The sequence below is a fragment of the Chelon labrosus genome (genome assembly GCF_963514085.1).
Source record: "Chelon labrosus genome assembly, chromosome: 18".
NCBI lineage: Eukaryota > Metazoa > Chordata > Actinopteri > Mugiliformes > Mugilidae > Chelon > Chelon labrosus.
In genome coordinates, this window is record NC_140351.1 from 17,476,738 (window position 1) to 17,501,497 (window position 24,760).

At 41.4% G+C, this 24,760-nt stretch overlaps 1 long non-coding RNA gene across 4 annotated transcripts; it reads left to right on the forward strand.

The window, feature by feature from the left end:
* Nucleotides 1–27: 27 nt before the first annotated feature.
* On the forward strand, nucleotides 28–24,740 carry LOC311503429. 4 transcript variants are annotated; one of them, XR_014699585.1, is made up of 6 exons: nucleotides 28–165; nucleotides 8,739–8,908; nucleotides 9,077–9,145; nucleotides 20,876–22,557; nucleotides 22,647–23,516; nucleotides 24,363–24,738. It is a non-coding gene; the product is annotated as an uncharacterized lncRNA (long non-coding RNA). The 4 variants fall into 4 exon arrangements; XR_014699584.1 differs by having other exon boundaries at nucleotides 20,876–23,516; nucleotides 24,363–24,739; XR_014699586.1 differs by lacking the exon at nucleotides 28–165 and adding an exon at nucleotides 2,959–3,145 and having other exon boundaries at nucleotides 20,876–23,516; nucleotides 24,363–24,740.
* The last annotated feature ends 20 nt before the right edge of the window (nucleotides 24,741–24,760 follow it).

Sequence of the window (24,760 nt, forward strand, 5' to 3'; positions counted from 1 at the left end):
GGCCCCTGCACGTCAGTCAGAGATAATGTGTGTGGCAAACGGTTCACTGACCCCATGACACAGTCTTTCAAGGACCGACAACAACGTGGAAACATGTTTTGCAAGAATCTGCATGACCCTGCTGTGCGCCTATAGGACCAATGACAAACATCCACCCCGCAGCACGTACGTGCAGAAAGAAAATCATAGGTCTATATGCATATGTTTTGCTTCTCTGATATGTCTAGGGAACATTTTTAAATGAACCACACCTAAAAAAAACACCTGACATGTCTGGAAACGTGCTGTTCCTATGACTTGTTTATCAAAGAAGACAAACAAGAGTCCCAAACCGTGTCAGGTTTACTTAATGTCAGCTTCTCATAGAAAGTAACACAGTCAGTTTAATTCAAACTGACTTGCACAATGGTGTGATGCTTCATGACCTACAGCAAATTTGGTAAACAACAGAGTGGAACAGTAAGTGCTTCAATCAGATAGCATTTCTTTTCAATTAGGTTTAATTAAAATCCTTTTTTGATGCAGTTAACTATGTTGCCAGTGTCTCAGGGTGTTGTGTTTATTGTTTTTTGGTAATTACGTGGCACTAAAATGCGGAAAATTAGTGGTAAATGGGAGTGTGATCTGGAGACTGGTTTCTGGTTGTTCAGCCAATGTTGAGCTTTAAAGCGTTAACCCAACAGCTAAATATATCTGTTCTTATGGCTGATTTGATATGCTATTGATGGGGGGAAAACAATGCCCCACTTACTGTTTATAAAACCACCCAGTAACTATATTTACGAAAATAGAGATAAATTCTGTAGGCACATTACTCTTTAATGTTGGTTAGTTTGGCTCCAAGGATGGGTTGGTCCTAATGACCTTTTGTAACTTCCTGACTTACTACTTCTACTACTTATTACTTAGGCCGCAAACAAGACAATGTTTTCAACACCTACCTAATTGGCTGGAAGAAAATTTTATTTAGTGACCCATGGATTCCACACAATAGCCACATTTCCACCACAGGAACTTTCCCAAGAACTTGGCATGTTTGGGGTGGGGCTTGCAGCTTTGAACTTTTGGCACAGTACCTGTAGCACAGTTAATTGCTGTTAAAGCTCATAAAAATCTGTTTTGAATCTGATTTGCTACTGCTGCTTATCTCTCTTCCAACAATAAATGAAGCTGTAAATCATTGTCAATAACAGAACTGTTTGAATATCCTCCACATACAGTTGTTGCAGTGTCGCATTGATGTCCTCTGCATTACTGCCACCTACTGGACTGGAGGGGAGCAGATTGTATGCAAAAATGACCAATAAAAACCGCAGTCACTATTTCATATGTTAGTGGACTACATTTCCTAGTATTTGTGGGTCTTTAGACCACACTGGAAACAGACCGCCAACAGTTTAAATTAGCCTTTTAGGCCTTGAAAGAAATTCTAGAGAGTTCCAGGGACCTGTCCAGGGTGTACCGCGTCTCTCGCCCGATCACAGCTGGGATAGGCTCCAGCACCCCCGCGACCCTTCACAGGACAAGCGGTTACAGAAGATGAATGAATGAATGAATACAAGTTTCAGGTATTTTGGGTGGAAAAGTGGCAAATGTATAGCACAGTGACTTTCATGACTTTCAAAACCCACCTTCCCATTACTGGTTTGGAGTGAAACATCCCAACATTTAGACTGATGTACGTGCCCTGTAGGATGAATTCAAAGAACGTTGACAGTTTCCATTTGGCTGTACTTTGTGTTTAGAGCTTATTAAAAAATATTAGCAGCTGAACTGGTACACTCTCAAGCCCCCTCCATTGCTTTGCAGTTGACATTTGGTTGCTACTGAAGGTTCAAGGCTTCAGCTGCCTTGGTAACCCTTCTAAAAAATTTCCCACCCGAAATGTTTGAGAGTTAAACAAACAGATCATGAAAACATTGCAAGTATATGGACAAAGTTAGCTCATTTTGGTGTCATCTTCTCTATTTGAGAACAACAGCACAGTTGTTCCATCTGGGTTCACCCAACACTCCATGGTGAATTGGGTCATGGACGGCATTTGGAGAAGTCTGTCAGTTGTCTGTACCAGTCACTTGCTTCCATTAGTTGTCCTTCCAAGCGTATGTCCTCATTGTTTCTATATACAAACATAAGTTCAACATGGTACCCGCCCACTTTGCATTAGCATGTGTTTTTTCCTCCTGTCTTGGAGCAACTTGTTAAATATCATTAACATAACAAGATCTTCTGCCACCACATCGCAAATGCTCTCTTCCAGTGTGTACTCCCCTTGGCATAGTACCTCAAGTGATGACAAATGTTGTGAAGAGGAAGCTTTTCACACTGATTTTCATATTATCAGGTCCTAACCATGTCATCACACAATTTAAAAGATAACACAGCTTATTTCACCCCCACTAGACCACTTTCAGAATGACTCTTTAAATATTAGCATTACATATGTATGTGTGGTCATCCTTACAGCTTTCAGCCTGCCTATTCAGACTGCCTGACTTCAAATTGGTTTCACTTGAATGGAATGAGAAAAGCTATTTCTAAAATGGCAGCGATAAGTGAATGGTTAAATATAAATGTCACAGCTGCACTCCACTAGAGCATGAAAGTACATTGAGGGTTGAAAAGTTTGCATTTGTCATCCTGGGTCCATTCCCTAGTGCTTAGAGTTATGTTGGTACAGTATATGCAGAAGGCTTGAAATACATAAGCATGTCTCATAGGATGTCAAAGAGGAAATTCAGTATTTTCTTTAAACTAGAACTAAACTTTAAAATAGTTATTTTTTTCTTTTATTTCATAGCTTTAAAAAAAAAAAAATGCTTGGACATGATATCATGGATCCTGACTTTACAAACACGCTGTTGCAGTCCTAAAAGGACATTCAGACACATTCACTTTGCTGCTGCCCGTAGATAATGACATGAGTCGTATTTACTCCGTCCTAATTTCAGTGGGCCATGTGGTTAATGCAGATAAATCGCTAGAGCCTCACATTTTCACAAAGTGCACGGAAAGGAGGTCAAAAAGAGAAGGCTGCACCTACAGGGAGCTCCCCAAGGCCCCACACTACCACACCACACCAGTAATCCAACAATAGTACTCTACTCTGCCTCAGGACAAAAGGCTTGTCTCCAGGAAGTAGTATGTATGTGCTCCAAATGAATAAATTTCTCTCTGTGTAATTCTTAGCTATCCAGGTGCCTGAGGATAAAAGCCTACAGCAGTGTGGGGAAGTGTCAGTGTGTAAATCTCTGTCTTTGCTTGAGAGTGTATGACTCATGTGTGTTAATCTACATGGAAAAAGTATACCGTTGGATATGTGTGACCTTGCACATGAAGAAAAAAAAAACATTAAATGTCTTATTATAATAATGAAAACGGCTCAACAAGATGCTGTTGGAAATTAGATTCCTTCTAGTGCTTCCACTGACAGTAACGTGTGCATTAATGTGAAGGCTGAAATCTTATGTTAGCTAACACGGGGCCATAATAACCATGAAAATGACTCGGCATATAGCAAATAGCTCCTAGCAACCAACAGTGTTGGCGCTGGCGATGAGGAGGTCTGCACCACGTCAGAAGATAAAGCAGGATGCTACGACACTTCAAATGAATAGCAGATCAAGCGTGTCATAGATTATGCTGTTAGACTGGGAGGGATTTTATTATAGCTAAAGGAAAAGCCTGCTGGAACAGCTGGCAAATTGATCTATCAAACTCGGGCTTGACAATTTTTTCCTCAATCCCGTGTGAAATTATGAAAGGAAACATCCTAATCCACCCTCTCGGATAGTTGATTAAGACGAAAACGAGGCTTCGGCTTCATCCTGCTTATTCCCTCTAGTTCAGGTGTCAAAAATCCTCGCGTTTATTCCTCCTTCTTCTCCTGCTCTTCAGCGCTACACATTTAGAGAACACCTGAAGCTGTTTTCACCCTTTAATACAGACATTAAAAATATTTTAAATGTGCTCCAGATAACTGTAGCATCAGTCCTTTTTATTGCTCGGCCCTCAGTTACCCTTAATATTTCCCAACCTTTCCCACTCCTCTTCCTTCTGCTGCTATCGCTGCTTCAGTGCATTGCAGGTACTCTTCTGGTTACTCAGCCTTTTGAGTAGCTCTTTCTCTCTCACACACACTGTTCCACGGAAGATGAAAGGGGATTCTGTGGTATAGAGTGTCCCAACCAGCTTAACAAAGGTTGCCATAAAGGCCCTGACTCTATAGCCTGAGGGCGTGGCAACAGGATTCTGTCTCCGTACCCCTTTGTTCTTTAGTGCTCAGCTCTGAAATTGTTACAGAGCACCTCATAGCCAGATCCTACGCACTTTCCAGTAACATTGTGCCTAAACATAAAGAGTATGTTGGGCTTATAAACAAAACCTGATTGTGAGCTGCCAGCCAAACACACGTCTGACATTTAGGGAAATAAGCTCTTTTTTTTTTTTTTTGTTACATTAGAAAACTGATCCCACTCCCAAGATTATACAGTCAATATGTAGCCAGCAGCCATTTGTTTAGAGAAGCATAAACATTAGAAACAGGTGCAGTTTACATCTCAGGACAGAACCAGCCTTCATGTGTTTTTAATGCTAAGCTAAGTTTACCAACTGTTGGTGAAGAGAAATGAAGTGCTTCCCACATGAGAAGAGGAAAAAAACATTCCATTGCTCTCCTTTGACCTTGTATTGCATAATGGTTCCTCCTTGTCACTTCTTTATCTGAACCGGGAGACTGATCCAGTGTGGAAATGCCGACATATGCAGTGCTTGAAATGAATATTTGAGGCTACCTGTGTGTAGGCCTGGTACAAAAACAGTCTTGGTCTTCCATGGGCCGACTGGGCTTGTGGAGTTTGCATGTTCTCCCTGTGTCTGCGTGGGTTGTCTCTGGGTACTCTGGTGAGAACCAAGTATTCAAATGTTTTCAGCTAGCGCTTCAATTCTAGGATGCATATTGGTGCTGACTGTTTTGTTTTCAACCGTCTAATGCATTACTGCCTGTTGCAGTGTATAGGCACTTTTTTATGGCTATAGTCCATCGTCCAGAAGTATTCTGCCTCGTGACAACAACCTCAATATTCTGTAGTCAGGGAATAAAAAATTTAAAAAATAAGAAAAAAAAAAAACCTTGGCAAATTCTCCAAGATGCTCGGGGCAATCATGCCAAATACTATGAGAACTATGCATGAGCGTACCTAGAGGAACTGGTGCTGAGGGCAAATATTGATGTACTGTGCGATTCTTTAATGTACTTTTTTTGTGTTTACTCCCCTTTCCAAGTTAATTGCCAAATAACAAAAAAACTATTCATGACATTGATTATGAAGGATCCTTTCTTGACTTTTGTGCCTAAATGTTTTGCTCTGTGCTTCGTTGTATAGCTTTCACTACTTGTTGGTTGTGATAAACTGCTCACCTGTGAGCTTTCTCAGTGCAAAGATAACTGATGCCACTGACCTTTTAATAGGTATTCCAGTTTAAAAGGCACAGTTTAGTGTCGTTCCTGCACAGACATTGCGCCATATTAACCGAAGATGATAATCACCATATCTAAAGATGGGATGGTGGACATATTTTTGAGTTACTTTAAGATTCTTGTGCAGTCTGGTGGACAGACGACTGAAGAGCACAGTTTCAAAACAGCACTGAGTAAACACATCTCTGAGAAAAACTGAACAGTATAAGCTTTCTGAAAGTAGAATTTTACTGCAGGGCTACTCTATTGGACTGATTGCAACACAGGTGTTTGTGATACTCCCCGTGACTGTGTATGTGGCATGTTTACACAAAAGCTCTATTCAATCCAGCTACAGCCAGCTCCACTAGAAATACCCACGAGCAGCACAGCCCCAACAGCCAATGAGTGTCCTAAATTACTCCCAGCTGTCTAACTCAGGTGTCACTCTCGGCCAATCGCAGCTGCTCTCTGGGTGGGTTCATTTGGGTGTGTTCGAGAGAGGAGAGTTTGAAAGAGAGATGATATGAGCAACAGAGTGAGTTTGTTAAAGGTTGGAAAATAACCCTGAAATACACCTCGAGCTTCAAGCTCTTCAAATAACATGTGAGGTAATTTTGCAGACAGTGACTAACAGGACATCTCACCATGAGAGCATGCTGATTTTTCTGGAAAATGAGTACATGCTGATGGAACTCCCATGGTTTCAATGTCTTTGTGAGAAAAACCTGTCTAGTCATGTTAATGAGCGGTGCCATCAGGACTGGTACTTTCTGCACTCATTATGGGCACAGGCAGACTGGAGTCCAGAGACTACAAGCTTAGCGTAGCATACGCACTGCAAACAAAGAGAAACTGATAACTTGCTATTTCCGATAAAAGCTCTTTACGCTATGTAAACTAATAGCTAAGCTAACAGTCTGCTGGCTCTAGCTACATAGCCTGTAGTGTTTGTCTTGCAATCATTACCACGGTTTTTGTTTAGTATTTTCTCGCACTTTAGTTTTTGTAGCGATTAAAGTAACAAGATGAGGGATTCATTTTAAACGTGTTAGTAGCAGGTTTTTATGGAAGGTGACTTTCGCACTGAGCTAGGCTAACAGTTTTCAGCTGTTTCCAGTCTTTGAGCTAAATTAAACTAAGCTAAAATAAGCTAATCTAAACTAAGCTACTAAATTAAATGCTATAAATTACTACAAAAGGACTGAATCTGAGGTTGTGTTGATCACCTCATTGATTTTTTGGCCAAAAACACTCACATCTGGGCTGTTTTCCAAAATGTCAGTCATCTGTACAAATTAGGCCTAATGCAACAGCACAAATCTTTTTAAAGGTCAGTTCCCCCTCTTTTAAAATATTTTTAATTTTAGTTCTCTGATAAATGCGATGGCAGGTATCGGTGTAAAATCCACACAGCATTTTAATAGCTGTTCTCCTCACCAGACACCCTTCCAAGACAGTCACTTTCGATCATGCCAACTAGACCTGAAGCAACCTCTGTTTTTCTCTGGCTATAGTTTAATGTTTAACATTCTGCCGGGGCCTCGTATCAGGGAAAGTGCTAAACAGCCTGTTGCCTAAGAGGATTACTGTGGGAAAAACACGTAAAAGTTAAAAAGTAAACTCACCTTGTTTACTGTTCTCATGTGCTCTCCACTTGACTCTATACAGGTAAAACAACAGTATCCCGGCACAGCTCGTGACATACTTTTGAAAAAGTAAAAACATCTATGTTGAGCAAAAAGATAAAAAAAAAAAATATATATATATAGATATATATGAATGTGCGACTAAATTACACTTGTGACATTATGGGATAGTTAAAATCAAATAACAATCTATATCAACAAATAATAATCTTTTTCTTTTTAATTTAAGGTCAAAGGTCAAAAGCCAAAATGAATGGGTTTAAATAGTCTGTCTTCTGATGTCTTCTGTTTTTTTTTTATAACCTTGATGCCAATGGTCGATCATGCCACTTACTGACATCATGTGATAGGGGCCGTCACAGGACTGTCTGGAGATTTGAACAGTACATCTCATACAAGTGCTCTACAATTGTCTTTGTTGGCCCTGCCCTGCTTTTGTCACAGCTGAAGTCTGTGATGCTCTTTTGTTTTAAGTCATTTTTTTTCTTCAGCCTTGAGTCACGCCATTGCTTTTTAGCTACAGTGAGTTCCCAATGAGAAACTAATTTTGAACTGAACACATTTCAAGTTTTTTTGCTCAAAGTGTTAAAAATAATTCCCAATACACAAATTCTACTTTCACAGTGGCAGTATTGTCTAAAGAATACTCACAATTTTAACAAAGAATCTGCCAATACGTCTCACTTATGTTTGTGAATGGCCGTTTTATTTTGAACACAAGCCCTGAATGGGTGCAGATTATGTAAATGACTCATTCAGCTGCTCAATAGATGAAAGATGATCAAAGACAACTGCTACTGCTTCAATATTGTGCCGAGACTGTATCCAGGAATTTATTTATATGTTTTATTACATGACAGACCTATTTACAAGAACCTCTATGTTACACTTTGACAGTTTTCTTATCAGTGAACATGGTGTTTGTATTCCGAATGTCACTGATAAAGAGCAATTACAGCACAGTATAGGACAGGGGCAGGTAGTCTGTATGGCTGATGTCTGATAAGTTGGAACAGATAGTTCCGGATAGCTTTATCTTTAAGATAACAGAAGCAAAACCAGACATAATCAGGAAAAGCAATTCGTCTTACTGGAAGATTGTATTATGTGTAGTGCCCAAGCTCTTTCTGAAACAAAAAAATTCCTCCTAGTGGCAGGTGGCGGTAAAACACATTTTTGCACATAAATAGCCAGCAGATGGCAGCCACACAACAGTCAATAAAAATATAATTAACAGCAGTTTCTCTATTTCTCTCTTACATGTGGGCCCTGTATACGCCCGACCACACAAATGAGCTAAAAGATCACACGTTTATAACTGTTTCTGAATGAAAATGTACCTGCAGATCACATCATTTTACAAATGTTGTCACTGGAGAAATAAAAGGGTGCTTCCTCTTCATCTTTCCCACAATAGATGTGTTGCTATAGCACCAGGACACAACACATGTTCTTAAACTTTGCTTTATCTGCAGTTTCAACAGGGGAAGATTTCTAACTTTGAATTTAATTTAAATATGACAACCTACTGCAAACACATCACAACAGGCATCTATTAAATGCATGCTCGCTGCAGCTGTAGTATAAATTGGAAACGAGTCGAAAAGTTCTTTGTTTTTTATTTTTTTCAGTGCAAATGGAAGCAGCCGTTTTCAGTCTCGAGCCGAGCTCTGCCTGAGCTCATTTTAAAGAGTCCAGCAGGGTCCACTGAAGTGACAGACCTATTCGTCGATAACAGCTCGCCTGGTGGCCAGAGGGGTCAGAGGAAAGTGACTCTCCATTCCAGTGCTGACTCCAGAGTGTAAATTACCTGTGATTGAATTTCACTTGACAGAAATAACATGTTTTCTGAAAGTCACACCCTTACGCTCGGGCTGTTTCTGTTAAAGTCTAAGCTTTTCCTTCCACATTGTCAAATCAATGCAAGCTTATGTTCTGTGACACAAATCTTGTTTTGTATTATTTACAGGCACTGAAATACACGATATGTCCTACTTTCCTAGACGCGACGCGGCCACAGTTGTTGTTCCTGGAGCAGGTAAATTGTTTTCTACTTAGTCTGTCATTACCATCCCTTCAAATGTAATTGTTCCTCATAGATCTATTACAGTCAGCGCTTTACAGGGCAATTTAAATCATGAAACAACCAAAATGCTAATGGCTGCTGTCTATCCCGTAATTGCGGGCAATTACTACAAAAGTTCTCTTATCATTTAATTGCAGATAATGAAATCACGACATAGTGAAACAAGGGTGATCATTTCCGTAAATATACATATCAAAACCCCTACTTCGACCGCCAAGTGGCTCTGCTTGACGTCACTGCACTTTGAAAATATCCCATCCTGCCCTGACCAAAACAGTGATATTGATTAACTGGGTAACACTGGTGAATGTTTGTAATCGTAGGCGTCTTTGTGCTTGTCCATCAGCTTTTATGTGCATCCTCACGACATCTTTAGAAGCTCATTTACAAGCCGAGAGCATCGCATTTTTCTCAATGTTCCATTGATAAGTCAGTTCAGCCATGCCGCAGTGACACTCTGAAAGGGGGGCACGACTTTCATCAACGCCTGAGTGCTTGTGGGAGCTGAGCGGAGCGGAGAAACTCTTTGGGTTAGCAAAACCCTGAAGGTAGAGCTGAATCCTGAAAGTCAAACAGAGACTCAGATGTGTTACCTTTATCATCCACTTGAAGCCTCTGAATGTACATGAGGAGAAATGTAGCAGGCTGTGCTCAGAGGGCTCAGGGGGCAGTGTTACATTGTGTGTGTGTGTGCGCAGCCTGCCATTAATCATCCTGAACAAACAGAAGGGAAAAATGAACTGAGAAATGTCACCATCGCCACATATGGGAGCGCATATGATCAAAGTCCTTGAGACAGAAGAAAGTTTGAGGGAATGAGTGACAGCACTTTAATAGATTAAAAAAAGAATGAAGAAGATTATGCTCCTTAATCAACTTAGAGGTTATTAACAGATCCAGAGATTACATATGTTAAGAACAGTCATTTGAAAATTGAAAATATGGTCTTGTGGGATTCTCATTCTCTGCTAATTAAAAGCCAGTGGAAGCTTTTCCATTAATACTTGATTTTTTTTTCTTCCTATATTTCAATCGTCTTCCCTCAAAGCAATCTCGAGTGTTGTTTTGAGAGTAGAGTGAGCGTCGGGTCAGCTCCGGCAGGATGTCTGACACATTCCTTTTTTTTACTGCTTTTGTTGATTAGTTGAATTCACCTAAAAATGACTAAATCTGTTTATTGCATCCTTTAAAGTATAAAATAGGAAAGCTGAGAACAACAAGAGCTGTAAAGTCACACAGAAAGGTGTTTAGAAAAAGAAAACAACCCAAAGACGCATCAATATTTCCTCATACACAAGCAACAGGCTCCAGGGGATTGAACCCTCAAGCTTGAAACTCTCCAGTGGCAAAAGCAGGTCAAAGTCTCATGTTAGAGTTCATGTTCCCATCGCTCCGTCTGCACTCGCGTGATTAAGTGTTGAGGATGTCAGACATCACACTCATTGAAGGGAACACTTCCACACATCACCTCAGCCAATAATGCAGGTCTATATGTTCCCCTCTGCGTATCACAACAACACCCTAAACCTCAAACTACAAGAAGCTTGCGAATAAGATCTGACAAATCAAATCTGATGCGTGCACGGAGTCATCTGTCTTCTAGCTCTTCGCGATGGAAGGTGCGTGGTCCCTTTTCCCTTGGCGAGCCAGCCAACCCTGACACGTACTGCAGAGCCACTGGCAGGTGCAGAAATGCTCTACTTTTGATCTCTCCACGGAGTGCTTCTCTGTGATTGTCTCAAGCCCACTGCCTTTGATTCATTCGCTGCTACGCTGCGGAATCCGTCTATTTAAGTCCATCGACTGTGCGGTTTTGCTTGTGTTTTCAGATCATATTTGTGGAAAGCAGACAGACACAGCGTGCCGGTATTAAAGGGGGTTACACCTACACACATTCATGTGAAGAAATAGGAATTAAAAATAACTATTTGTGTAGGCATTCGTGAGCAATGCTGCGTTTGACAGTGTAAATGCAAGTGTGATGAACAGACTGATTCTGGGAAACCTCCTCTTCATAACTAAGCAAGTGGACATGATTGGCTCCATTTACAACATTTAAGTTAAAGGAGGCTGTACTGTCTGCCAATCAGGATCATATATACAGTATATTTGTTTGCAAAGGACAGAATACACTGATTCAGGCTGCCCTAATATTATGTAGATCTCCCTTGTGCCTCCAAAACCGTTGTGACTCTTTAGAGAATGGACATGGGCCTTCTGTGGGTGTCCTGTGATGTCTGGCAACAGAACTTTGTTAGTGGGGGCCTTTGGGTCTGGTGGAGGGGAGGGGCCTCTGTGGATCATCCCACAGATATTTGATCAGTTTGGGATCTAGTGAATCTGGAGGCCAGGTCAACACCTTGTGCTGTTCTTCATGTTTTTGTTCCTAAACTGTTTTTGTGTGTGTGTGTACCCGTGTCAGGCTGCATCCTGCTGGGGATGGCTGCTGCCATCAAGGAGTGTCATTGCTATGGGGTGGAGGTGCCTGGTCTGGTCTAGGTGGGTGGTACATGTCTAAGTAACATCCACACGAATGCTAGGTCCAAAAGTTTCCCAGCAGAATGTTACATTGTCACAGGATGGTCAATGTTATTTACTTCTCCTGTCCGTGGTTTTAATATTATGGCTGCTTGGTGTATATGAATTATTGGAAACAAGCAACTGATTTTTTGTGCAGACCAAACAGCAGAAATGGGCTCAAAGCCCTCTGCATCTGGTCCTGTAAAATGAGCAGCTTGTGTCTTTCTTGCCACCTTCAACTTGTGTAAATCAAGTAAACGTTCTGACGGTGACTTTGGTCGATTTTGAAAACACGCAGAAGCTGCCAAAACCAAGCGGAGCCGAAACTGCAGAGAAGGTGTGTGTGTTTTCATGTGGGCTCATGTGTGTCGTGTTTGTTTTTCACCCCCCAACAGAAGCACAGAAGTTGTGCTGCCATACAGATGGGATTTTTATCCTCAGTGTCTCCATAATTTACACGTGGTCCTGCACCATTTAACGCTGCGTACCAATTTCACACATCATGTCGGAGCTTTGGTATTATGCTTTCATCTGTAGTGATTTAGTCTGTCACAACCTGATTGTTAACTTATTTTTTTTTATATCCAGCGCTGTCAGGTGAACATCTAAAAAGGCTTTTGTGTGATACAAACCAAAACAGAACTAGCACTTCATCATATCCTTATTATTTCCAGCCTCTAGTAAGGATCAATAATTGCCCTCCAGGTAATCACATCAAATAGCCTCATTAGAGATGAGGCAGATATCGGCTCTGTGGAGAAAATCTCTTTGCATCTTCAGTCAACCAAGGAAAACTCTCCACGCATATTTCCATGTCTTACACAACATGTTTTGCCTCTATTTTGTCTGTGAGCAGGTTTCAGAAAGCTGAAAGACTGATCTGTAAATTGTGAAATTGACAGTCAAAGTGTGTCATTTTAACCACACAATAGCACAGTCGGTGGGAGAAGTATCTCATCTTTTCATCTTCAGTGTTTTCTGATGTTGCCGCGCACACTATGCTTAGGCTATTTGCGGGGAGCCAAAAAAGCTTCTTCAACAAGCCAAATGAAAGACTCTTCTCTGTGAACAGAAGCAGAACAAAAAAAACACATTGTTCTGTATGTATTTTTGTCACTGAGAGTCCAGAACGAAGGAATTCTGCTCGCCTCAAGGTCTTCGATTCCAATATGAAATCCTCTGACGGTACCAGATGTTAACCCGGAGCCCTGTGATAGTATTTCAGATTGCGTCATAAAACATTTATCGGTTTATGTATTATATGTAGAGAGGATGAAAGCAAAATTCAATTTCTTCGCGGGGAGTTTGTTTTACTCTGGTCACCAGATGCATCCTTTAAGATCTAGTATGTCTTCCATCACTGAAGAATTGCCTGGCGTTTCATTCTGTCTGCTTTGAATGTACTCACCTTAAAATGCTCCCACTGTGTTTCACTTTCCCTACAATTCAAGGTACACAATTCAATGTGGTAGATTTACAGTCAGTCATGTTGTTTGTTAGTACACATTTTAATGCAGTTGCATTATACTGGGGCTTGTGATCAAACTGGGAAAGTTTTACACCAGCCCAAACCATAGAAGTTCTCCAACTGAGAGTCATTTCACATTTTCTATGAGACTGTAAATGTCTTCTGGAATCAGATCAGTAACACCTGAAATAGCTTCTCATATTTTACCCTAACATTAACTCTATATTATTTGGCTTCCACTGACTCCAGAGGAAAGTATCTGACTGCAGATAAATACTTCAGTGCAGGCCAGGCCAATGGTAGTTTGTTAATCATATCGTGAAATCTCCTTGTCTTTGAATGTGTCAGTTGAAAACAGACTGTCTCTTTTTTTAAACTCACATGCACTACCTAATCCGCCACCTCTACAACTACAACTGCCATCAGTCTTTCTACCTGCTGGGATTGCGCCTCCCTACAAGATGGGGTTCGCTAGCAAGGACAACGCTAGAAGAGTGAGAGGGAGAATGAGAAAAAAAGTCAGGATCGGATAGAGCTGAGGTGGGCACGCCTCAGATGATGAATGTCAGCCTACTCTGGGTGCCGCTCCAATGTGGAAGGAAGATTTTTTTAAGCGCAATGAACGTGGGTGGCAACGCTGCAGATCGACGAGGTGTCTGGTGAGGGGAAGGAGAGCTGGTCAGACGTGAGTTAAGGACCGTCTCTTGTGAGGCTATTTGAAAGACTCGCCAAATGCGGAACTGGCTGAAAGTGGTGGCTGGAGACGGTGGGACTAGTGTGGATCAGATGTCCTCTTTGGGAGCCAAGAGTGTGCCTTTTTTGAGTAGTTTTTGAGAGAAGTGTAACAATGAGTCTGCGATTCATGAACATGTTTACTGGGCTACAAACACATTTATTTGGCCATGTTAACACGGAGGTCTGAGGGGATTGACCCCAGCCTCAAGTGGCCATTCAAAGAACTGCAGTTTTGTGGCACTCACGTTGGCTTCGTTGAGGTTGCTGCTGCTTGATTTAAACCTGTGCTATTCGTTGAACTCAACAAATAGCACTCTTCAATCAGTTTGCCTCCACCAACAGCCAGTGCTTCAGCTGAGAGCATTTTACCGGCGTGTATTAAATGGCCTAAAACACTCAAAACTCATTTCACAATTCATGGCTCAAAATATTTTCGCATGATAACGGATTGCACTGTGAAATGTAACAGATGAGATAGACTGCTGGATTTAAGTGGAATTCATTGGCCAGAACAGGGAGCAGGGGGATGCTAATTAAGATCGCTGGCTACACAGACAGCGACAATGTGGGAATCATTATCTTTAAGGGAAGTGAGATGGAACAACCCATTCTATCTATCTATCTATCTATCTATCTATCTATCTATCTGATAATGCTGCAGACTCTGGAGATACACATACATCCACATATGGTTCCCTAAATTGCACTATGAATCTCAATTAAGCTCCACAGCTGGGGGTTTGTTAGTCATGCAGCACACCACGTTGCACGTTTTTGAACTTTTCAGGGCGTTGCGTTACAACCGTCAGAAGCACGAAGCCTAAGAAATCCACAGTTTTGCAACGACAGATTAACCACAAATGATCAGCAGGTGGATTCTTTCCCACTGGAGGGTATCGCAGCATGAGATGCATGGGTGGCGGGGAAGGAGCATTTGAAGATCCCTGCTTTTATGTCGACGCTCTCGTGAGGATAGCTGCATTATCAGCAACACGCCAAGTACACACATCTCCAGGAACGCCTTTCAAATGTTGACACTGACAAGCTTATTAACCGAGAGAGAAAAGGCATGGAGGAGGCGCCTTCTCTCTCTGATTATTTTTACCACAGTCGACAGTGTCAGTGGGAACTGCTGTCAAAGAAGCAAAAATGCACAGCGGGAAAGCAGAATCTGTGTGAATATTACGGGCCTGTAAAGTTAAAGACGTAGTGCTGAAATTGCTTATTTATATCCATTTGGAAGCGTATATGAGAAGATGCTTAATATTTGAGGCCAGGCATAATAATAAATCTGTTAGGTGATAATAAGTGCATCGCGTGTTGCTCATAATGTATCACAAGAACCAGCGGCTGGTGCGTTGTCTCTCTCGAGTCCCTGCATGAGGTCCAACCAGGTTTCACATGCTGCTGGAAGTAGCATACAAAGCAATTAGACTGAAGATCACTCCGCTTTGAAGATTTTCATGTGCTGGTCCACGCTTTGTTGCCTTGTGCATACATTTCCTGTGAATCAGAGGGCTGTGATGAAGGTTTGATTGGCTTCTGTCTGGCACGTCATTCCTTCCCGATGATGACAAATGACTCCCATTCCCGCTCTCACAAAAATAGCCAGCAGATGAAACAACACACTCTCTGCAAAATATGCACGCTACATTGACTTATTTATTCTCTGTGCTAGTTTATTGTGCTCATTTATTTAATGTTTGCATTCTGTGTGATCAAGGGTTCTTCTTCTTCTTCTTCTGCTTTTTAATTGCAGTGGTTGTTATCCACGCTCCTCCCCTGAACAACCACAGCTTAGCAACTGCAGGTCTGTCCAGCTTTGGATTTCTCAGCATCACTCTGTTAAAGGTCCCTATCGTAGCAGACTGTGTACTGGTGCCTCTCCTCTCTGTTTCCAAGCATGTGGAGGAGCCTTTGGCAGAGACTGACAGTTTGTGGGTCACGTGAATCCTGTATTAGGCTATTCATCATCTGACTGTTATGGGAAAATCACGAGGGAAAAGGAATCATGATACGATTCCTGTCAGTTTTTATTCAGATAAATGGAATTCTGATATATGACTGATTATCTCGAATCTTGCTATCTAGCTTACAGCAGTGGTTTGTGGAGGTTCCTCCATGGCAGCTTGTCCTGCCTGGAAAAAGCTCCAAACAGAGCTGGCCTATCCTGAATCATGCTGTGACACTGACTAGTGCCAACGATGTGGGAAACCTTACAGAAACTAGGACCACAGACCCTTGCTGATGACCCCACAGCGGAAATTGGCTCTTTGGTGCATCATGGCCCCTAGGTCGGTGCTGAGACTTGAGGTGGGGTAAGGCAGCAAGCCTCATTAAATGAGAAGAAATGAACTTCCTGATCGTTTCAAAATTGGCTCACAAGTGCCACAGGTAACGTTCAGAAGTCAGCTCTATTCATATTTCAAAGGTGTGTGAACACGATACCAAGGTGTGGGTAAATAACAAGCTTCACATCACATCTTCCTCTTTATATTCACACTAGCATCGCCCTTGCTTTTATTTCTATACCATTCCCACTGATCGGAGCTACACCCACTCACACAACACTCGCTTCCATGATCACAGTCAGCCTACTTTAGCTAATAGGACAAGTGACTGATACTGCTCTCTCAGCACATTGCAGTCTGCCAAATTAAATAATCACTAATCCAATGAATACAGCAAGCTGCGCTTCGAAAGTGGTGAAACATTATAGTCATGTGTGAGTAGATGCAGAACGGTCAATGGATGGGGGCTGGTCAGTTGCCAGCAAGACTCTTTTTTTTTTTTTTTATTGATAATCACCAACAACCTCATTGTCCGTTTTCTTATCATTGGAATAATTTATTGTTAAAACAATTTATTTAAATTTGAAGCCCAGTGGGTGTAAACCTGTCATGATGAACGAATCCTAAACTCCTTTTGAGGTAATCTTTGAAGGTGATATTGAGCCTTCCTGGGCTGGCAGAGAGAACATGTTGCTAAGTGCTGCAGCCCAAGAGCACATTTTAAGTGAGAAGTGGGCTGTGTGGAGTGGAGTTGGCGTGGACAAACTCCGGCTATAAAAAAACCTAAGGCACGGGTAAACACTAGTGCTAAATACAAACTACCTTGTAGTTTGGCAGCAGTGGAATATTTCCAATTGCTCTGTACTTTTCCAGTATCATAAGGCGACTTTCATCTTTTTGAATTTATTTACATGAATGCTATCATTAGATTGTGATGCTTTCGGGCCCAACACCAGACTAAGTGAAGAGCCTGATCCACAAATCCAGGATTTTTGCACTTTATTGAGCATTTGCAAGTCTGCCACTTTTCTAACTGGGATGTCACACTTTAGTTGTTAAGCTTCTTGCCAGACATAAACAGTATGCTAATTCAACATTTCCTTGTGCCTCTCAAAAACAGTGACAGCAAAAGTGGAGACTAACAGGCAATCATCTGTCCAATAAAGGTTAACACTGCAGGCGCTTCAGCGAGGAGCAATTTGCCAAATACCCAAATCAAAATGCATCAGTGCCACATATAGATATTTGTCTCTTTTATCTCATTGAAAATAAAACCCAGCTATGGGATGAATATTTAGATTTGATCTCAAACAAGGGTTTGCTGATGTTAATGCTGCAGCATGCACAATAAAAAAAAAGGTTACAGTTAAGACTGTATGTATTATTTATGTATTCTTCCTCAAAATGCCATAGCAACAAGCTGTTTTTAAATGATGTTCATCTTGGGAAAAGACTAGAAAAATCATGTTTTCACTGTCTGTTTAGGGCCATGTTGCCAGTGTACCACAGGCATCTCTTGAATATGAATGCATTCGAACAATGGAATGCAAAACAAAAGCAGTTTTCCCCCAGAGAACTTGTTGGTAACGTATGAGATGTAAAGCAGGCCCGAGTCCCGACAGCAGAGGTTGGGTCAACGTGGTGTCTAATGCGGCTCCGGCAGCAACCAATCCTTGTTTGCAAAAAAAACAGACAGAACAGATTTTCCCCATAAAATCCTCAGTGTGGCACAAGAAAGCCTCCAAAGCTCATGGTCATGCTGTTTTGTTCTGATCATCAGGTAGTCTAATCAACCACACTCTGTTCCTGTGCAATTGATCTCATTCATATTGTAATGTTTCTTCAAGGGAATTCAAACCGCAAGCTCTCACATCGGCCGCGTGTGAAGCGAGTAATGATAAAACAGAGCCGACGTGCGCATCATCAGACATCAAAGTGGCGCCTGCAAACATCCTCTAAACTCACCGAGGTGGAGGGTAGTAGGAATGACAATGCACGTGCCGGTCCTTACTCCTCCCGTCCTAGTCTGCGAGAAACGCTCACAGGCCGGGGAGAGCGCCTTCACTCAGGCGTAACATTGCAGTTTCTCTGAATTCTGCTGGACTCTTTTGTGCAAACTCCGCTAAGCGTTTCAGCCCTGACGTCAACCTGAATGGAAGGCAAGAAACAAATGCTTGCAAGAGTTGGAGTATGCACAAGTCTTTGCATTTTATCCAAACAGAGGCCTGTTACAAAGAGAATTGTCTGCGAGCGCGAAGTCGGAGGCGGGCAGGCTTGTGGAAGATATTTCAGGATTTCTTGGAGCAGAAACAAACAACATGTTGACATACTTTTCATTGACTATATAACCTGGATGAGTGAATATTCACATTACTGAGCTATCTCTCACTGTCTTGATGCCATAGCAACAGAGGATGAGGGTGTTGTTGGTCTATCTTTTGTGTACTGATGAAATGCTGAAGTGCAGGGGAATCTCCTGTTTCTGCCTTGACTGTCATGCACTGGAACGCATTCTGTGTGACTGTTTGCATGTTATCAGTTTTTGTCTGTGTTCATCAGCGTCTATCTCCCCTGATCAACACATAGTGATACTTCTCACATCTTACCGTTTACCCACTACGAGCAATCACTGTCTGAATTAGTTTGCTTCCAATTTCCAGCAGTCTCAAAATTACAGCACCACCTGTCTAATCTCACCGGGAGCCATCCCTCTTGTAGCAGCGTTTAGACTCATCTGTCTGTGAAATGTCTTTTTTTTTTTTTTTTTTCCTCCTCCAAATTCTCTCAAAGGTCTCTCTCCCCATGTCTGTATTGGATTAACCAAGCCCGGTGGGCCGTCAAATTGAAATGCAGACAACACAAAAGATAACATAGTTTTTATTCCACCTCAAACCAATAACGAATTCATATTTTTTTGTCGTTAGGGTGCATGGATGGGATGTTTTGAAAGAAATTGGGAGATTGAAACATGCTGCAGGATGCCTCTGTTATCACAAGAGGATGCATTACAATTCAGAGAAGCTTCAGATGCGGGTAGAGGTACTCCAGAGTCCTTCCACTTAAAATGTCATAGGCTTATCGTTACTCATCAGTGGCGCTGTAGCACAGCAGCATCTGCTGTTTGTGATTCTTTCCACATACATTGTATTAACAATTCATGGCATGGCTCTGCGAGTTATTATAGTGTATGAATGCGGCGGTCAGAAGAGAGAGGAGGCACAAAACTTGGTGGCCCAAAAGCCATAGATCATTGATCAGAGCAAAGGGGCAAAGGGACAGAGACAACATTACTCACTGTATGTTTACAATTCCAACAAAAGACCAATGTGTCCGTGGTTTGCCTTTTGAAGCTGACAGAGAACTAGTGAGGAGGAAGTAGTGTTCTGTATTCACATACCAAATGCTTGATAACAACACAAAAGTTTTATTGCAGATTATTGTGGATACATTTTATTCTTATATTTGCAGAGATAGTGGAGATGTTTGCTGGTTGTTCAGCCACTTTAAACCAAACTGAAATACTTAAACCGCTGCAAGCTAATATTCCACGGAATGATCCCAATGACTTTGATAGTTGTGTTTACTTTAAAGTCAAGGTTCATGCTCAGCAACTGCAATGTTTGTAATTTAACTCCCAGTCTGCTTTGCACATTTCCCTTAATCTGGATATGGATCATATGTTGACCGCATAAAAATAACAGTAGTGGTCAAATTTTGAAGGTGAATTTACGTCGCAGCCATGTGAATAAGTGCATGTACAATCTCCAGGTCTGGGCAGTACTCGTCGCCATGGTGGACAAGAGGGTGACGGGAGAAGCTTGTTTCAGATGAGAGAGGATTGCCTTGTAGTGTGTTTAACATCGTGAAAGGATCTCTTTTGACTGAAACTATGATCTTTTTCTGGACTGAACCAAGTAGTCAAGTTCCCTAAAGGTATTGGTGCACCAAACCCACATCAAAGAAACACCGGTAACAAATGTTGCCTGTGTCTGGACCAAAAAGGTGCGCCTGAACGCACCGCTAAGACTACATCCCACGGCAAGTTAACACACGACAGAAAATAACAGTTAATTTATTCCCGATGACCATGTCAGCTTTGAAAATAATTGCGTTTTGGCAAGTAGCGATCGTGCAGGACACACTGCAAAAACAAGGCTCACAGACCCTCACTGATGCCCCGACACTGGCAGACAGACGATCTAAAGCAAAACCTTACCAATCAAGGGCTGAAAACAAAATCTTTTCTGTGCTGTCAAATAAATAAAACATGTAAACTCATAATTAATAATGCATAGTTTTGACATTACACAGTGTTCTTTGGATAGCTTTCTGTATTTACAAAAAAAGACAGATAGAGAATCAAACCTTCCACAAATGTCTGCTTTTTAGTTGAACCGAGCACATGAGCAGAGTCTGTGCACTGAAATATGAAAGAATAAACTTTAAAAATCCAGTAAGTACTGTCCATCCTAGTTTTGTCTCCGGGCAAATAAAGATTTATTGGCTTATATCTCAGAGTATTTTAGAATTTCCAATTTTTCCCTTCTTCCCAATCACCTTTGCTTTGCCCCGAGAACCTGAATTAAAAACCAGCAAAGAGTGAAGTGGAGGGTGAGAGAGTGATGCACTCATTCCGATTACATATACATGAACTTGTTTGCTCCCTAGGAACCTCTTGTCCACAGTCAGCCTGCTGTGCGGTTTCTGTTTGGATGAAGCTGAGGCACTGCAGAGTAACACGTGAAACGACAACAGAGTCACAGAGCTGTCGCCTCGGAGTCCTACAGGAAGAGACTGAAACCACTTTGTAGTCAAGATAACAGGGACCTGGCAGTGCAGGATATCATGTGCTCTCGGGTCACTCTACGGCACAGATCTCCACCACCTGCAGTTCACTGATTACGCAGAGCCTGGTATACTGTTATCAGAAGCTACTGTTGGCAAACTGGTGATTTCTTTCTTTACAGGTAAACAATATATGGCAGTTCTGGTTAAATAACCAAAATCTAAAAATTATAGTTCTCTACCAGGCCACATATTCCATTCGTTGTCATATTTTTCCTTTAGTGCGGTTAGAGAGTATATTCTGTCACTGAGCATATGTGTCATGGGGAGGCTTGTTGCATCTATTTCTGTAAAATCCAGTATCTCAAGCACAGGTTTGCCTTGCCAGAAGCATCTGGTTCTAATCCTAAGTCAGTTTAGCCAAGTCACATTTTCATGCCTGCTGTCTTGGCCGATGGATATGCTCCTTTGAACAGCAGCCGACCCACTCCTGGCTCTGAGACGCGCATGCTGGAAGTGGCCCCACTGCGAGATAGGACACGCCAGTGCCTGTTTAGAAAATGACCTCCAGTGGCTGTGCGGTGATAAAAACGAGTTCTTACCTCAACTAAGACGTAAAATGTCATTTTTCCTTTTTCCCCATTTCTTTATGTCTTAGTCTAAACTGCATGTGCCAGCCTTTAGCAAAATATCTAGCAGTGTGCCCCCTGATTTCAGCTGTTATTTTCATATGTTTCCTTGTCACGGTTCCCAGCTCGATGCCCTATATCACAAATTAAGCGTTCACTGACATGCTTCCGTGGAAGAAAACATACACACACTGAAAACACTTGAAATCCTATTAATTTTATCTTTGTCTGTTTTTTAGGTTTGATTACAAGTACGTTTTAAAAGGTAAATGGAAGCAGGGACAGATAGTTGACAACACCATTCTGCCACAATTTGCATTTCCTGAACTGAGGACAGGCAAAGGGTGAATAATCTACTGTCCTGTGGCTATTTGGGGATGCAGTAAAAAGTCATTTAAATAAGTGATGCTATTCTTTCAGGTTTCAAACCAACAACTTCGATCATTTACTATGGCGACTGTAGCAGAATTAATGTAATAATAACACTCATCTTTTTGGCATGCATTTCTTTATTGACCACAGTATCATTGGAACCACCACAACAATTGGTGGGCTGATTTATTTCACGTATAATTGTGTTTTCTTTCTCTTGATATGATAAAGTACAAATCAAGGAAAAAGGCTAAAGTCAGGTAGACACCATACAACTGTCTTACAGTCTAAAAAACTGCGCAAAGTAACAAAAATAAGATCATTTCTGTATTATATATGTTTTCCATAGCAGTGAAAACTAGGTATCTCTAAAAGTGTTCATGAGATGAGTAATGCACCCACTCGATTTGTTTTTTAGCTTTCGTCGTGAGGTCAAGATTGGACTTGACCCTGTGCTGTATCTGCAAAACTGAGGACATTCCCATTAGCCTCATCTATACTTTGTGTTTAGTGCTAATCAGTAATTATTAGCATACAACACACAAAACTAAAACGCTGACTATGGTAAATATCAGGAGGTTAGCATGCTCCTAGTCTCACAGCTAGCTATTGTGAAGTAATTTTTAACACTTATTCCTTAATTTTATTTGCAGAATTCATTCATCACCAAACACGGACAGACACATGGTTTTAACTCGACTCTGACAGCAGATAGTTTGAACAACTGGATTGTTTCCCATCGAGAAAGAGGAAAATTTTACGTGTATGGTGCAAGAAACCTTGATGTTGCTCTCCAACTGGAGCTCATTTACATATATTGCATGTGTTTCCCATGCTTGTTTCCTCTCATTACATCATATCACAAACAACATGAAGGTTCACCCACTGATTCCACAGAGGTGAACACGAAACAGAGCAGTCGTACAAAAAAAGATCCTCTGAAAAACATATTCAGACCAACTGAATCTTGATTTTGTCTGAGCCCATTAAACCTCATTTATCCCTCTGCAACCTATCTACACAGAGCCTGCATTGCAGCTTACGTGACACTGGCCTATGCTGTTGTGAGTGTTCATACCAAAACTCTAGTCTGAGGTGTAGGTGTGCTTTCTGTGCCACTATGCTGAGTTTCTTCATGTACTTCAATGGTGGAACTGGAACTGAGCAGATCTAATATTGTATTTTTTGTCTGAATTATAGTGATCTAATTCAGAGTTTAAAGTCTATTGGTTGATCTTAGTCAAATATTTCTAGTTAACTAACATTACAGGAAAAAAAAGTTTGGTACAAATTAGTTTAATACGACTCTCTACTGCCATGACAGATAAAACCCAAGGAATGGCAGCCAAGATGTATATTTCAGTACAGTACAGTTCAGTTTACTGTTTTGTTAGTGTTAATATCTTAACGTCTCACTTCTTTCAGTTTCCTAGCTGATTACAAGTCGACTGGTGGCGCTGTCTCGACTCCCGCTGCTGGTGGTTATGGACAACAAAGCTGGACACGCTGCTCTGCTGGCTGAGGTAACTAATGTCAACCACCGTAGAAACAACAAACAAAATGTGATGCTACTTGAAGTTGTTTTATTGAAATGTCTGAGGTTGAGACAAGCCGCCTTTGTCATACTTGACTAATATAAAGAGTCATGCGCGTGGCATGTCTCCTACCGCAATTGAAAATTTAGCGCAATGCCACTGCCGTAGCAAAGTTAGGGAACTGCTTGGGGCCCCAGGTCTCTGTTGGCAAGCCATGCCTGTGATGTAAGTGAAAGTATTTGTTGTTCAGCATTTACTAACTCACTCAACGTTGTTTGAAGTGCACAAAGTAGCTCAACACAATTTCATGTGCCCATGTCGTAGATGCAACAGTGGAGTATAAATATGTATTGTTGTTCAGTTTTAAATAGCTTTACACCAGTCAGCGCATCTTTTCTATCATGACTCAGTTGTTGGAGCTGAGGTGAGATTTGATCACTTGATCGCGGCTGCACTTTCTCCACAAAGCATTTATTCTAAACCTTTTCCTGCATTTACAAAAGGCATGGGAGTGTGTAGACGTATGCGCAAGAAGTATTAATATAGAGCTATTCAGCATCGTATAGAAAAATGTTTGAATGAATAGTAGATGATTCTAGTGAGTTCATGAGTAAACAGCTATACAGTGAAGGTCTCTGAACATTTTAGCACTTAAATGGAGGTTAACAGCTCCAATCCAATCCGGTCCATCTTTCCGTACAAGAATTTAACAGAATCCATATGTTTCTTTCTTGAAACGTTACACTTGAGGATATTTTTGATGTCTGTTTCGGCACAGAATCCACAGTCCTCGGGTTCATAATTCATGAGGTTCATTTTGTTTGATTCCAACAGAGTTTCCTGGAAGAAATTCTCCCAACTCTGCTTTAATGCCCGGCAGCCTCACACACGATGATGAAAGTGTTTACGGGGGTATTAACATGCCTTTCTCCTTAACAAGCCTGAAATGACGGACAGAAAACCAACATGTAGACAGCCGCCGCATCCGCTGCAGCCACAACACAGCCAATTTATTCTGCTCTTTGTAGATACAGTAGCTCTGACACCCGCCTCAGTCCAGCTGTGAGGTTACTAATAAACAAAACACAACATAAAAAAATACACTGACACAGTTTTAAAGTTTTTTTTTCTTCTGGTTACAGTTTCTGGTTGTCATCCATCTTCTCGAATGATGGAGTGATGGTCACAGATTAGTCCTATTCTGTCTGGAGATGTAACACTGTGGAGTGCAT